This window comes from Capsicum annuum, chromosome 11, assembly GCF_002878395.1.
Source record: "Capsicum annuum cultivar UCD-10X-F1 chromosome 11, UCD10Xv1.1, whole genome shotgun sequence".
In the NCBI taxonomy this organism is placed as follows: Eukaryota; Viridiplantae; Streptophyta; class Magnoliopsida; order Solanales; family Solanaceae; genus Capsicum; species Capsicum annuum.
Window position 1 is genome coordinate 122,811,637 of NC_061121.1, and position 17,136 is coordinate 122,828,772.

Genomic DNA, 17,136 nt, shown 5'->3' on the forward strand with positions numbered 1-17,136 from the left:
CTTTCACTCTCTAAGGAATCATTATCAAGTTCCAAAGATATTTCAAGCACACAATTAACCCTATAAGCCAAGCAAACATTAGAATCCTTACAACAACATAGGCTCACGAGTTCACTCCTTTTTTCTTGACCAATATTTTCAAATTCTTCACTCACTTGAGAGTCATTAATCACATCACACATATTCTCAAGTGGTGGGAAAGTTTTACACACAAGTTGGTCAACTCAATTTTCATATGATTATGTACTTTCATTCAACACAATAGCTTCAACACTAGGTGGACACAAATTGATCTTACTAGAAGAGTCAATTCTGTCATCTATAGGATCAACTATTGTCTCCACTCGCACAATATTTACACTATCTACAAGTGGTAAGGAATCAATATACTCATACGTAGGTAAGATACTACTCACACTCAATGGCTTATTAGTCACATGTTCATCATCTATATGTACCAAAGTATAAGAGATAACAATTTTACATTGATGTTCATGAGTATGTTCATCTTTACCTTGGTGTGAAAGTCCTTCACAAGTTTGGGCAACAACTTCCTTCAGGAAGATCTCACTGCAAGGTGTTTGGACCTTAGCTTTTGGATTTGTTGGAATAAGTGTAGATACCAATTGGCGTAGCCTTTCAACATGCCATTTCATATCTTTAATATTGTCGGTGATGTGATCGAATGTGGCATTGAGATTGTTGGCAGCCATGGTACCTAAAATAAAAGACAACAACGAATAAAAAAACAAACAAACTTGTTTGCTAAAAAATGCCGCACCACACTCACTCTTAATTTTTACCTCACACTTGGTTTCACAAGTGTTAAAAGCTGGCTTGTACTTTGTGAGTGATTGAAGGAGGAGTCCACCTTGGTCCAGAATAGATTTTCATTCAAGTTTACTCAAAGAAAATTTGCTTACGGACTTGAACCAACAAGATACAATAAATTCACAAAAAAGAAAAGCACACAAAGAACGTTAACATGAACAAACAGACATAAAACTAATTTATAATCTAGTAGGAGTCTACTAGATTATCAGTTAGCGTTCGGACCAATCAAACGAAACTACAGAACAATAAAAAGAAACTAAGAAAATCTGATATTTAAGCCAAAATTGTTGCATGAACAGTAACAATGATGACATGGCAGCACGTAATTGGTTGCTATTTCTAACAATTTTTGTTGTCCAATCTCAAGTCTTGGTCAATTTACAATTTAGGAATTGGTGGAATTTGTTTTAAGAATAGAAATTAAAACAAGTCTTGGAGCCTTTTCAAATTCAATTTTTCAAGACTTTGACTTTCTTGTACTTCTCCTTATAAAATGGACCCTTATTTTATGGAAAGTTGTTGGAAAGTGGTTGAGATGTGATTGACTATTTGATGAGTGATGGTAAGTCTTTCAAGACTAAAAAAGCTTCAACAATTTTCCCTTCACCTTTATAGATCTAATGTTCACTTTATATTAACAAGCTATAAAGGTTGTGAAGAATTTCAAGAAAAACATCAACAATCACCAAGAACAACCAATAACAATCTCCAAAAATACCACAATTTTCACACGGCCAACTTCCAATTTTCACAATACAATATCTTCAACACTTGGCCAAGACAACTACAATTTCAAAAAAATGGTTCTAGTCCACCAATGAACAACAATATCATGTTTGCAAGCTTAGAAAAACAACAATATGAAGACCACAAGGCCAAAACAGTCTACCACAACAACGTTTTAACAACAATTCGGTCAAGACCTATGTTCACGAAAACAACACCAACAATGTAAGATCAAACTTATATTTAGACTCAACAGTGTTAGATGTGAAGAAAACTAACACTATAAACAACAAAACAAGTAAAAAGCTCGGCCAAGACACAACAATAACATAATTTCGGCCAAGAACACAAAATGGATAGATTTGCTTATTTTTTATTTTTCAATTTTCTAACACTTTTGTTTGAATTTTCTATCAAAAAATCCCAAGATTGATATTTTAGGAACAAGATCAATACATGATTTGATACTAAATGATACAAGAAATACAACGGAAGCACAAAAACACACTCCAAATTAGTCCATTAATCTTAAGGATCCGAGGACCTTTTTGGAGACCACTCTCGGATTCACTACAACAACAACAATATGAGATAACAATGGTGTATTTGACACTAAAACGTCCACTACAAACTAACAAAGAGAGTATCAATATAACAAGATGAAGAACAAAATGAACAATAACACAATGGAAACAACAATACACGGTTTTGACTAGAACAATAACATAAAGTACAAGAAATGTAAAGATAGATAGATAGATAGACAAAGTGAAGGTATAATCTTAAGAACCCAAGAGCATATTCCACTCTTGGACTCTTAACACTACACACAACGTTCACCTATCTCTTATAAAGACACAAGGTCCGAATCTACCTCCCAAGCATTATGTTTCCAAGCCATGAGATCAACAAGAGTGATTCCACACTCTCTATACCTAATTTTGGTTTTTGTGCCTCAAGAGATGACTTGTGTTTATTTGAGTTTCAATACTTACAACATCATGAATAATCTAAGTCTAAAAGCCCTACAATGTTCTATTTATACTAGGTTACAAATAAAGTACAAAATATCCAAAATGCCCTTTTAAGAGCTAGGCTCCTTTCAAGTGTATTTAGGGGATGCCTTTTTGTGTTCCAAGGCTCCTCTTTACACTCCAAGTGTGATATTAGGGTTGGTTGGGTGTGTTTTAATTCCTTTACTCGCACACTCCAAGCCCTGAGTTCATTACATTCTCACATACATCCATCTTTATGGTCGTACTTATATCACTGTGGCATCTTTTGATACTGACAGGGGTATGTTGGAAACTTCTTTGTTTGTGGTGTGAATGGTTTACTTTGTTCAGGGTCCCCTCTCTCTTTGTGACCTTATTTGTGGCTGTGTATTTTGGTTTTGGGTCCCATGGTTGTTTTGGATTCTTTTCTTGCTATCTCTACCTTATAGGTGTCTCTATGATTAATAAAGGAGTGTATAGGGGTGTGTGGTATCTGTTGGTCGTGTGTGGTATCTGTTGGTCTTAGTGTATTAATTTTTCCTAGATATGGTGGATTTTGATGTGATTTGGGAGATGGATTGATATATTTATGCTATGCATTATTAGATTGTCAAATTTGTTAGGTTGTCTTTAGGCTCCATGGTGAGTAGGTATGGAATGGAAGGGTGGTTTCATTCCTTATCTATTAAGGGAAAAGGTTATATCATATCTTAGAGTTTGGATATTAGTCTCCAAAGGGATATCTTTATTATCATATGGTTCAGGTTACAGATTCTAACTCGGAAGGTCTTTCTTTGTATTTAGATTTGGTGGTGGATGAATTTCCAAAGGACTTGACGACCCTCATGACATCTTTCTAATTGGGAGGTCAATTTGTGATTAGTTATATATCATATATTTATCTAATTTCTATTCTTTCCTTATAGAATGGTTCCAGTTGGGTTAAAAAAGTGATTAAGGGATCTTTTAGATTAAGGTTCCATTTGTTATAGTATCTCTCCATGGAATTCTTTCGTGCTCATATGCATGAGGGTAATGGTTCCCTAGAAACTGCATAGGTTGTCGGAGGGTGATTAAGGAAGTTAGAGTATCCTTCTAGTGAGGGAGAACCCTATATGTATATTTCATCTTAAATGGGTACTTTACCAGTAGTGAATGGTGGTTGATAGATACTAAATATGAATCTTAGATGTTTAATTTTGATAAAAGGAATATGTTAGCTTAGGGATATAAATGCAAGAATTATAGAGATAAATTGGTAGATTGGATAAGGCGTGCAGAAGGGGTAAGGCTGATGTCTTAGGGAAATCAATAGTGAGAAAATTGTGACTTATAGGCTAGAGGTTCAGTTGTAACTAGTGGATTGGGGGTCTAATCATTGGATGAGTTAAAGCACAGGGTTTTTATGACTATGCTAGAAGTGGCTCTAGGTAGCATTTGGATGAATAAGTTTTTTGGTATATAAATACCAAGTATCCCTAGCGTACATCCTTGGTGATACCTATTAGAGCAGAGTATTGTGCTTATAGGTAGAATAGGATAAAGGCTGGTGCTTATTCTAAAATTTTCCCTTTAGCAGTGGAGTTTAAGGGGAGGTCAGGTTGCTTATTCAAGTGAATCTCTTCTACCTTGGTTAAGGGAGTACTCCACTTGTATTGCATGTGTTCTATTAGAACATAGGCCTAAGGTTCGCATTCTGCATCTTCCTTGTTTGCTAGATATGAGTCTTGACCTTATGTTATGATATCTATGGTATATGTTGTTGTGTTTCTTTTGGTGTCCAGTTCTAAAGACTACTTTTATGGTATGGTTTGGTCGGGATAATTCTTTATTATGACTTAGGTGGTTGTTATGAAGTACTTAGTGCCTATAGTGTTGTATTTTGTTTTGGGGATCTTTTCTTCGGTGGAATAGATAAATCTTATAATTGTCTTCCTTAATGACTCATCTTGTGTTGGGATGGTAGTGGCTTAGGAAGTATAGTGAGGTTTTGAAATAAGGAACGTAAGAGTCCCTAACTGGGGAAGAGTCTGGGGTGACTACTAGAACTATAGTTTTGGAGGGTAAGGTAAAGTTATGGTCATAAGAAATGGTTGAGGGAGGGAACAGTTGCTGAAAACCTTTGTGAAATTATAAAGGGTGCTAGATCTTTGGAAGGATAGATCATACTGCAGTTACATAAGCAGTAAGCTTGAATATTGTGATTGGTAGATATACCAATAGTTGTGTTGGGTACTTAAGAAGTTTGGTGAGGTATGATTTAAGAAATGGTTTTCATATAATAATAAGTGATAGAATCAAAGTAGTGTTTTGGAATAGATGTAAGGAGTAGATCCCGGTGCCCTAAGTTAACTTTTTTTCTTTGGATAGGTTTGAACATGGAAGTGGTGGTGTATATTAGACTCAAGCTCTCATAGTGATATATCTTAGGGAAATTATAAGTTGAATTGGACTTTCTCCTTATCATGAGTCCATTCATCTGGTATTCGATGTGGTTATGTAGAGGTGGGGTATGAATGGTCCTTCGTTGGTTGGTTCCTTTGGTTGTTATTGGCATCTTATATTCTTTATTCCTTGAGCAGGTCCCGGTGAGGATCTTGGAGCAGTAAGTTTGCCGATTGTGAATATAAGGTATGGCTTCGGTAAAGGTTCCATAGGGAAACCAAAAGTTTAATAAAGCCATTTGGGATGAGGAAGGGGACATAGAGTCCAAGGGACCACGTTGGTTCTTCATTTCGGAAATTCATGTGAAAGGGATGTGATCTTCAAAATATCTTTATTTTTATTACTTGGTTAATGGTAAGGAATGGTTTCTCTTGTATCTTTGTTTTGTAACTTAGTCAAAGGTTGGGATAGAGGTGTTGGAATGTATATCGTACTTGGAGTATGTGATGATATTCTCATCTTATTGTGTGTCCTTGTTTTCTAATTTGGTTGGAAGGAGAATTTGATGTGTATTAATGCATCATCTCGTGCTTGTTCGTATCCTTAACAATCATTTAAGGACGAATGATCCTAGTAAGGGAGACTATAAAAACTCGGGATCTGGACCTTTGCAAATATTCTTGGGTTTTGGACTTTATGGACTTGGTACAACTCAAGGGTACCATTCATACCATTAGATAGAGGTTAGAAGATGGCTTGATGTCTCACTCATATGTTGGGCAGTAAGGTTGGCTTCATTACTGTCCAAGATACAACTCACCACCATATAAGTTGTATGGTGGGATACGAGGGGTACAATGGTAAGTCCTATGAAGCTTATTGAATTTCCTAGTTGAAATTGTCCAAGGTACAGGTGTGGTTATGATTTAGGGTACCAATCATACCCTAAGGTATGAATTGGGTTGGTTTAGTCATATTAGGACCAGTGTGGAGGGTCTTGGTGAGTTCTAGGGTATGAGTTAGGGTACCACTCATTCCCTAGGATACGGTTGGCATGGTTAGGTCGTACCCTCCTGGGGATGGATTTTCAACTTTTAAGTTGGGGACTTTTTGGACATTTGCCACCCTAAAACCCTTACGTCCCCATGTTATATAACCCTTGATGGGCTCTTATAACACTTGTTAAATAATGGAAACACTCCAAATACTCCATCAAACTCTCTCTTGAAGATTGGAGGCTAGGGTTTCTACAAGTGTTCTTCAAAGGGATCCATATTCAAGTTACTCTTTGAAATACTCTTGTTTAAGTCATGTGCTTATTCCCTCATTTTTATTTCCAACTAAAGGAATGACTTAATGTGTTTTAAACATTGATTTGTGAAATCATAAATAGTGGTTTTGAAATAATCTTGAGGATCTTGTTGCATGTTGTTTGGTATTAGTTTAAACTATGTTTTTACATATTTTTGGTAATGGTTTTCACATATAGGTGCTTATTGGTTATTGTTTAACAAATAGGTCATGAGTAACCCTAATTATAAAGGTTTATTCTTTGGCTTTTATTTCGGTAAAGGTATGCCCTCAATATGTTTGATAAAATACCTCAAAGAATGTTTTCACTCTATTGTTGAACTTTCATTGGAACTATTGCATGATATGGTTTGTTAATGTAACCCTAAATGGATTTAGATGATTTTGCATTGTTTAAATGGTTTGAATAGTATAAATTCTTTAAATGTTTGGAACGGTCTAACATGGTTTAAAAGGTGTGAATTATTGGAATGTTTAAATAAAATAGTTTTGGTGGTAACTTTTTGGTTAATTAAACATCTTTGTTGGGTATAAAGGAATCACCCAAGTAAACAAGGTAATTGAACAACTTGTGGGGTACATAGGACTCCCCAAAGTTAACTTGATTTAAGGGTACATGGAAATCCCTTAATCTCTAAAAGGTTTGGATAAGGACATACTTGCAAGTTATAGTCAGTATGATGATACCACTACGTGTAGCCTCAAATAATAATAATGGTTTGGTCGGTTAAAAATGGTTTTAATTGGGAAATAAAGGTAGTGTATGATAGCTAACCATGAAGGTGGGAGTCAAATAGATGAAAACTTGAAAACCTTATTTGCCGACTTGAGGGGTAGGTCATGGTGACCTTATATGATACTATAAGGTACACGAGAATTCTCTAAGTATACTGTACATATGTATCATAGAGGTGAAGGGTACTTAGGAATCCCTTACTCTTATGGTATCTTCAATTCGTGCAGCTACACGCATCGAGGCCCATTTAGGGGGTTACACTGGACCATATAGCATTTGGGTAGTTGAGTATGGTTAAGCTATACATACCCAGGTTAATGGTTTTAAATGTATGTTAAACCCAGTTCCCTTTCCTGACATGGTGTTATATATATATATGTACGTATGGTCTGTATGCATATGGTTGGTTTACTTGGTTTCATTGAATGTCATTATTTTATCTTTATCCTAGGTACATGCTAGATTTCACCCTCTAATCTATCTTTGAGCGGCTATATCCCCATGCGATGTAGGAATTTGTCATTCTATTTCTTCTGCTTAGTGATCGAATTTGGTATCAGCTATTGGATTGAAGTGGTGAGCTTCCATAGTTCGGAAGGCATCTATTTCATGTCATGGATTACTTTATGTATTTTTATCTTTTATTGACTTGGTTTATAGCTATATCGGTGGCATATCCCGACTAGATTCTCTTCGATTTGGTTTAGAGGATTTTTATGGACAACTGTGGACTTGGGTATGGTATGGATGGATTATGTCATATATATATAAACATACATTAAATTATTATCTAGGTTTTGGTTTATGTTTTGGGTTTGTTCTGATTGGTTGGTTATTGGGTGGATTGACTAGGTTGGGTTGGCCTCGTATATAGGTTTATCCTAAAGTCGCTACATGGATAAACTTATTATCTTGTTATATGGTCAGAATTTTCCCAACTTAGGGCATACATTTCTTGGTTAGGTTGGGTATCGGGGGTGGCCTCCAATCTTTTTTGAGCTTAAGATTGCCCATTACGAAAAGGCCTTGGTTCGGGTTTTATCAATTTCTTCTCAATGATATGTGCCTATGGCTATTCTTTGCCGAGATAGAGTGTTGGACTATTTAGTTCCAACTTGAATTTCCTTTCCTCGAGTTGCTAGAGTTCTTTTCCTTACTGGTGTACATTGCAACGTTAGGGAGTTTTGAGTTTGTTTTGATAGTTCATGCCAGCTAGCGATTATGGAGTGGGTTATTTGGATTTTTAGTCAGTGGTTTAGCCTTTGGCATAGTTTTAGTTCTGTGGCTACATTTCGTGCCCTCTAGATAATATGGAGTTGGTTGTTGTGTTGTAAGTCGATGGCTTATCTCTGTGGTGAATTTGATCTTTAGCTAAGTTTCAATTTTTTATTGGTATGATGAAGCTTGGATGTGTCAAATTTAGATACTAAGGTCGATTTGAGTAGTTGACATTGGTATAGCCTTATTGGCTTAGTTTCTAATTTGGTGCCTTGATATTGCCATTTGGAAGTTATGATTAATTTGGAGTATGGATGCCTACCCGTCTTCATGTTTGGTTTTGGAAGTTAAGATCGAGCGATTCAGCCTTGGTGTTGAGATTTTAGCTTAGAGTTATGGAGGTGAGTGTGACCTTCATTTGTAGATTTACCTCAGTTAGAATTTCATTTTAGGCTAGTTTGGCCTACTCCATGGCTACCTATTCAATCTTCTCGATTTTGGATATTATAGTTTCTAAGTGTTCATATGATGTCCATGGACCCAGTATTGGTTCTTATAGCTTTGGCCTCGAGTTTTTAATTTTCTTTGGGAATTTTGGAGGATATGCTCAGTGAGAATAACATACTTGAGTTCGATTCACTATGGCTTTATTCTTGGTTGATGGCACATCCTGGAGCAGAATGCTCAGTGATAAGTAGTTTGGCCTTGAACTTTTAGATTTCTATTTTGATTACCATTCGGACTAGCTATAGAATTGACACAGATCATATTCCTTGATTTCTTCATTTTTGTACCCAAATGGTGAATTATTAGCATATTCTCATGTTACCCATATGGAATTTCAGCGGATCAGTTTTAATTCTTCGAGTTCTATGTCATGAGATTTCGTGGAAAGGACTAAGGTGATTTTCCTCCTGGTTTGGAGTGGATAGCAAGTGTAAAATGGTAAAGGAAGGTTAGATTTGGATTTAGAGTCAGTGGTATGACTCATGTCTTGGGTTAGTTTTGGTTCGAATAAGCCTTTGTTGATTTATATAGATATCGAGATGGGATCAGTATGTTGTGGTTTAGATTTGCATGCATCAGCCTTTTTGGTTAAATTAGAGGCCAGTTAGTGGTTAAGGTTAAGTTTTGGTTGTTTGGAAGTGAAGTGAGAGTGCTGGTTGATAAAGGGATACCTATGGAAAAATCCCTTAAAAGTTTTCTCACTACGTGGAGGTTATCTGGGAAATCATGTTCGAAGCATGCGAGCCCAGTACCTTATCCCTTTGAGCTTTTAAGTTTCTTTCTATCAGTTGACTTTTGAGGACAAAAGTCTTTTCTAGTAAAGTATATTGTAACGACCCTTTTGGTTATTTCTCATATTTTTACTTATCTTGGTCGTTTAAGCTTCACCATAGCTTCCCCAATCCATTTATGATTTATTAGGATTGACAGTTCAGTTATCGGATAGTTCATTTAATTTTTAAAACCAATTCCCTATTTGAAAGTCTTCAATCATTCCAAATGGCCACATGGAAAAAACTTCAGTAAAGCATTCTAAGATATGAATTCTGACTGCACCAGAACCTTTGGAATATCAATTTTAGGCGAGGATGACATTTGGTTTGGATCTCAATGCACTCAAGATCATTTCAATCTATTGGTCGAAAACTTTGAAATTTTGAAATATGGTTGTGAGGTCCACATTTGGTTGAAACAAACTCGGATGGAAAATCCGACTTCACCAACGCGTTCAAAACATCAAATTTAGGGTTGTTTCATAGTTCACATTTATGAAAATCGAATTTCGAACGAGTCCTGAGGCATTAGACAAAACTTGGAAAAATTCCAAGTTTCAGCTGTCATCAATCATAACAAAGGATACGGAGATTGCAAGAGAAGGATGGCGACTGCGGCATCGCTATCATAGTCCAAAGAGTGCGATTGCGACACCTCCTTACCTATGAGGGGTATTTAGTGAACCCTTAGTCCGCATTTTGGTCATTTTCTACTCACTTTTGGGAGCCAAAAATCCTAAATGGGTAACATAACTCAAAATTGATCATTAGCGGTGACATGGATCTTGTTTAACATCTATTAATGCAAATATCTTCAAATTTAAGGAAAGAATCCTTCAAATTCATGCTTGACTTTCCTAGTTTTGACCCAAACCCTAAATTCACTTAGGGCTTGATTGTAGCCCAAAGGTTGCTTGGTTTGCACCCATTTCTTGAGGGTTATGATTCCTTGTTCATTCATGAATGTTGGGTTGACCTCAGTAATATGTTTTCCATAAGTGGGACCCACTTGGGGTTTTTGGTGTTATTTTTGGACCCGAAGCACAATGGTACAATATGGGTATCATTATTCTCATATTGATGAGTAGATTATGATTTTGATAGTGTGATGATATTTTGGAATTGTGAAATGAAGAGGAGTTTTTGGTGAATAATGCAAGGATTTGTGGTTCGACTTTGAGGTAGGCTTCCGTCTACTCTTATTCATAGATGATTGTAAATGTTAAGTTTGATTATGGGCAGACTGACTTATCCTTGATTATTGTAGTTTAGGGATTAGATGAGGGTCTTGGACCTATAAGGTGAAATGCTTAGTACCTTTTAGAATCCTGTTGCCTTCTGCCTTGATTGAATTAATTTGTAGTATGGATACAATATGATGCTAGGTTTGGGATGTGGTTTAAATTTTGGAACCATGTTTAGTATAGTTAATCTTAGTTGGGATAGTTTAGTGATCTTGAAACCATAATTTGAGTAGAGTTGACATGAATGTCCTTGATTCTAGATGAAATTCCTACCTTAGGATTGGTTGTGGCTTACTTGACATCTAGAAGTTAAAGTAGATACCTTAACCTAGTTTGGGGTATAAGTTGCCTTCATATAAAAATTGAGGATTAGCAGTGGGATCATCCGGCCCACCTTAGGCCAAGATTTGTGTTAGCCTTTGTGGACTTATTTATGGATGTTAGGCATAGTTGGATTAGTAAACCTTAATGTAAGGTTACTTGGCGGTTTGATGAATAGTGATGGTATTTTCCCCTAGATAATGACTAATGGATTATGGCCATGTTATTCCTTATAGATATGATATTGGGCCTTTATTGATGTTAATTCCTCTTAGATGTGATATCAGGACTTTAGAGACATAATTCCTCTTAAATATGATATTGGGTCATTAGAGACGATATTACTCATAGTTATGATACATGACCTATAGATATGAGATGCCACATAAGATGTGATGTGCCTCGTTATGATATATGCCTTATTGATGCATTATGCCTCCTAGAAATGAGATGCCTCCTATATGTGAGATGATTATAGATATGCTTCATAGCTTGTAGTGATGTTATGCCTCGTGGATACACTATGGCCTATATTTACTAGATTATTTATATATAAATGATTATTAATATCATATCCAGATACGTATCTGGGCTTAAGGATATGATTATGATGTTATGATAATTCTGGACACATTATTGGGCCAAAGGTCGTGTTATGATATTGGTTAGATATTTGAGATATAATTATCCTTGTAAATGATACTGTTGTAGTTTATGAATATTTATATATAGATATGTTTATACACATCTCTCCAATATGGGATGGAGAAAGATGTAGTACAGTTCTTATGATTTTAGTGTTTGAATACTTGTGATGGAATGCATAGGTTTGGTACATTCATAATCATTTTCGGTAAATGATATGATCCTAGTTAGAATATGATATCATGACTATTCTTCCTAGTTAAGGGTCAAAGCCCACTTTTCATCTTAAAAGTAGATTTCTTTACAATAATAACTACCTACCTAAATAGATAATTTACATACATAACAATGTCTAATAATGATGTTTTAAAGAATTGACCAAGATCAATTCTAGTTCATAATTTGATACTACTATTTACTACGGTTGTGTGATGTTTTGACCATTTTGACATTTTATAATGATTTAGTCCCGAAGATCACTCTGGGCAATGGATTTACGAACTTACACTCTTTTAGCCATGGCTTGAGTCCATGCACCTATTATATATATGCTTATGGATAATGTGATTTTGATGATGAACGATGAATTATGGACATATACTCGACCTTAGATCTTTTTTTAAGCTTATTTACCGTAGCCCTCATGGGGCTTGTTCTTTACTTTAGCCCTCGAGAGATTTGCACTTTACATTAGCCCTCGTGGAGCTCGCTCTCTATTATTGACATTGATTTGGTATAATGGTAACATGATGATGCTCGGTAAGGCCAAAGGATATTATTAGGATGTGATAATACCCGGCAAGGCCAGAGGATGTTATGGTGATGATATTGGTACCCGTTAAGGCCGAAGAATGATTATGACGAGTATGATGATTATAATGATGGTTATGATGATAATGTTGGTTATAGTATTTCAAATTTTGTTGTATTCATACTTGCATGTGCATTGCCTATCACCAATATGTCCTATGTCGATTAGCTGGTATGGGATGACTGCATAGATATGGGTGATCACTATGCCTTGTGTGATTGTATGTTGATTGGACCTTCTAAGCCTGGGGCGGTGGGGGTGCGCATAGGCTTGATTTGGTATTTGGATCTTTGTAATATCTGATTACTCGTGTTGTTATTGACATTGTTATTATCATTGTTATGATCATTGCTATGGCTAGTTTGTGACAGATTGGTCATTAATTTGGTTTCGAGACTTGAGATATGATTCTAACTTGTTTATCTTATGATTATATTTTTATGCATGACCGTTTGATGACTAGGTATATGAATCAGAACACTGAGTATTCTAGCACTAGCAACTACTATGATTATGGGGTCTTAAATATCTAGTTTGATGATCTAGGTTGTACTTCGAGTAGACCTTGGTTTTATACTTATATATATACATAGTTATAAGTAGCTATGGTGTTACCGCATATCCCTTCCTTTCATTGATTCAAATTGTATATTTATTCCTTGGCCTTGTATACTTATATACATATATGTATATATATATATATATATATATATATATATATATATACATATATATCTTTCTTTAACTTTTACTTTGTATATTAGCCAGTGATATATGGTATAGTGTTGGGATTTTTTAGTATGGCTAGAATAAGATAGTTCATCCTTGATATCTTTTTAGCCTTATTATGTTGGTCTTTTGGATATGTATAGGATAGATTATCCTTATTATCTCAATGGCTTATTATATGATTACTGGACTCTTGGGTGCAGTTTTCATTCTGTTTATATGTTATGTATATCTGTTTTATCCTTGGAGCTCAGTTTGTAGTTTCCTACCAAGTACATTCATTTGGTACTCATACTACACTTCTGTAGCCTGCAAATCATAGTATGGGTTATCGTTATTGATGCGTGCATCATACGGAGCAGCCATAGTTTGGAGACTTAGAGTGAGCTACCGACGTTCGGAGTATTACCTATCTCTCTCTTATTTATTAGACTAGTCTCTATGTTGTAGTCGGAGATAAGTTGTATTAGTGTAATTTATTCCATATATTCCATTTTTCTATTTGTATTATATTATTAGAAGCTCTTGTACTGATACCGCCAAGTTCTAGGATTATACTATGTAGCTGCTTCTTTGTACCGATAGTAGGCGCTATCATGATCCAATAAATTGGGTCGTGACATTAGAGACTTGAAGTGGGAATGAATTCATGTGACATGCTTCAACAATTTCAGCTCAGAAAATAACCTATATGATTGCACTATTGCTAGACCTGCAACTGGACTGCTCAAACAGTTCTAGCGCTAGTCAGATCAGTTTGTTCCCAGTTGTTTTGTGCTCTCCTGTGTTCAAGATGTACTTGGATTGTGCCTGGAATGCTCCAACATGTCCAACACAGTTCCAAGAAGTATTGCTACCACCAACTACATCAAGGATGTGCCTGGGATGCACCTGGAATGCTGCAACATGACCAACTCATTTCTAGCCAGTGAAGGCTATTTTCAGCCACGTCCAAGTTGTTTTTGACTTGTACCTAGACTGCTCAAGCATGTACAGTACAGGTCCAAGTTTGTACGACCATATTTCAAGCAAGAATTTTTTATCAATATGACACGACCCAACCCTGGGCCTTGTTGTAATGGGCATTTGAAGTCTAACCAGGATGGGGTACCACCCCTGTTACCTAACCCAACCACCTATGTCCAGCCTTAGATGGGCTAAATTTTGAACATATAACAAGATAGCATTATTATTCTCATTAAGACTCTGGGATCGGGTCACAACCAAGACCGACTCAACGGAGTCCAACCGTACCAACCCAACCATAGACCATAAACCAAAGGGAATACCACAACATAATATGAAAATCAATCCTAAAATGTAATAGGATGGAACAACCAACAATATCATCCAATGATGTAATCCCACTGGCTTATTCAAATGCCAAGGCCAACACCAATACCGATTAAGCCCATACAAACCCCCAGAAGCACCACAAAGCCTCTATCCAAAAGAGTAAACAACTCTAGTTGGGACATGCCCCAAACCATGGTAAAAACCAATATTCAAATTAAAAGAAAAGTGTCTAAAGAAATTCCACATCATGAAATAATGCCTTCCTAAGGATGGAATTCAGTCTAAGTGCTAATACCGAATCCACGTGCTAAACAGGAAGAGTAGAATGGACAGTTCCTGCATAGCATGAGTATATAGCCACCAATAGATGGGATTAGTGAATGACCACTAGCATGAATCTCAGGGTAAGTATAAAATAAGGCCAGTCATAAAATTCAAGTAAAACCATCCATAATGTGTACAACCATACATATATAAGTTTCGGTAAAAGGTACCGGGTTTATTATGCACTTAATACCTTTACCTGGGTTGTATAACCTTGCTGTTTAACCACACCCATGGGCCATGTGGGTTAAACTCCCCCTACTAAAAGGGTCCTAGTACGTGTAGCCGCACAACTAGGAAATATCCCATGGGATGACTAGTACATCCCTCCAATATAAAACATGACACTCGTATGTGGTCATCAAGGACCCCTCATATCGGCAAATATGAATTTTTGATTTTAGTTCCCCCGAAACCTCCACCTTCAACGGCTTAGTTACATATCCCTCCATTAATGCCCAAATTAAAAACCATGTCCAAAAAATCCAGTTACTATTTATAAACAAGGCTAATTATTAGTGGTATTATCATACCAACCATACTTGCAAGATTTATCCATAGCCAAATCATTTAGGTTGAGGGGAATCTCAAGTGCCCTTTCCATTTACCAAATTAAATCTTGGGAGACTTCCATGTTCTCCACAAGCATAACCAATTAGCCTCTAACCTTTATAAACCATTTAAACCATTTATAGTTCCATGCATAAGCTAAAAACAAGCAAGAGTTCCATTTAAGGAAGTCAATGCAATAAACATATCTTTATAAGCATTTTATCAAACACCTTGGGGGCATAATATAACCAAAACCAATTCCAAAGACCATTAAACCATTACTATGCAATCCAATTGTCGAAAACCACCATTAATGCATATAAAGAATAATTGAAACCATAGGAAATCATAACCAAGTATTCAATATTAAAACCCCCAAATAATAGTTGAAAATCATAATCATGAAATACTAAAACCATGAAATCAATAATATAAACCATGCCTTTAGTTGAAATTACTATGAGGGAAGAGAATAATTCCTTATACCGAAGGATTTATGGAAAGAAATCACCAAAGCAATCCCTTAGTTGAAACCCTAGCTTCCTTGCCCCAAAAGCTCGTGAGAAAATTATGAGATGTTTTAGAATAATTTCTAAGTGCTAATGAATAGAATAATTAGGTAAATAACCTCTTAAGTGTATTAGAAGTCGCGGGTCCTAATAAGGGTAAGTAGGAAAATATCCAGAATACCCCCACATAAGTCCCTTAAAAACCTGTTATAGGGATACGACTGACCCTTTTATGAGTCGTACCCATCTTTATGATTGGTTTCTACCAGTTGTACCCAGGCCTTAACCTTTGGATCAGACACTATCTAGTATACAACTCATACAACCAAGTCATAACCTCAGTATATATTCCGTATCCATGACTCGTACCCCTGGCAGAATAAAATATCAGGAGGATCAAACGTTGTCCACCATTCGAGTCCCTAATACGACTCGTACCAAACCGTTACGACTCATACCTCTAAGTCATACCTAATCCAGTGACCAAACCCATCCCTCCAACTAACACTGGTCAGTATACGACAGGACCATACTACTCGTACCCCAGCATACAGCTCATACCCATGATTCGTATTGGGTTCGGAGAATGGACTTCTAGGAAATTTTCTATAGGTCAAAACCCAAGATGTTTCACAATAGTGGCTCGGGGCATAGTTTTGAGCCTCCAAACCTTCCTATATACATCCTGTCTTATGATGTCACCGTTAAACACCAAAAATAGGTTAAAATTAAAATAAATAACAGTAGAAAACATCAATAAAAATCCTTGGGTTGCCACCCAAGTAGCTCTTTAGTTAAAGTCATGGCATGACATTATTTAATGATCATTTTGGATTCTTGAATTGAAGTGACTCAACCATATTTGCTTCGAGTCCACCCATGTGGTAATACCTCAATCCTTGTCCACTCACCACAAACTTCTTTTTTTCATGATCCTTTAACTCAATTCTTTCATTTGAATACACATTCGAGACCACAAATGGCATCGTAACGTAAAATTTTCCATGGAATGTTTCAACCTATATTTGAGATGGAACACATTATCACCCACAAAGAACTCTCGATTCAATGTCTTAACTTCATGTCACCTCTTCTTTTATGTTTTATTTTAACAATGCCTGGGAATGATGCATTTTATGTCCACTATGGGCCACCCAAAAGCACAAATGAACTTTTTCACCATCGAATTAGAAGCTTCCTTTTAATAAGGCAATAGATCA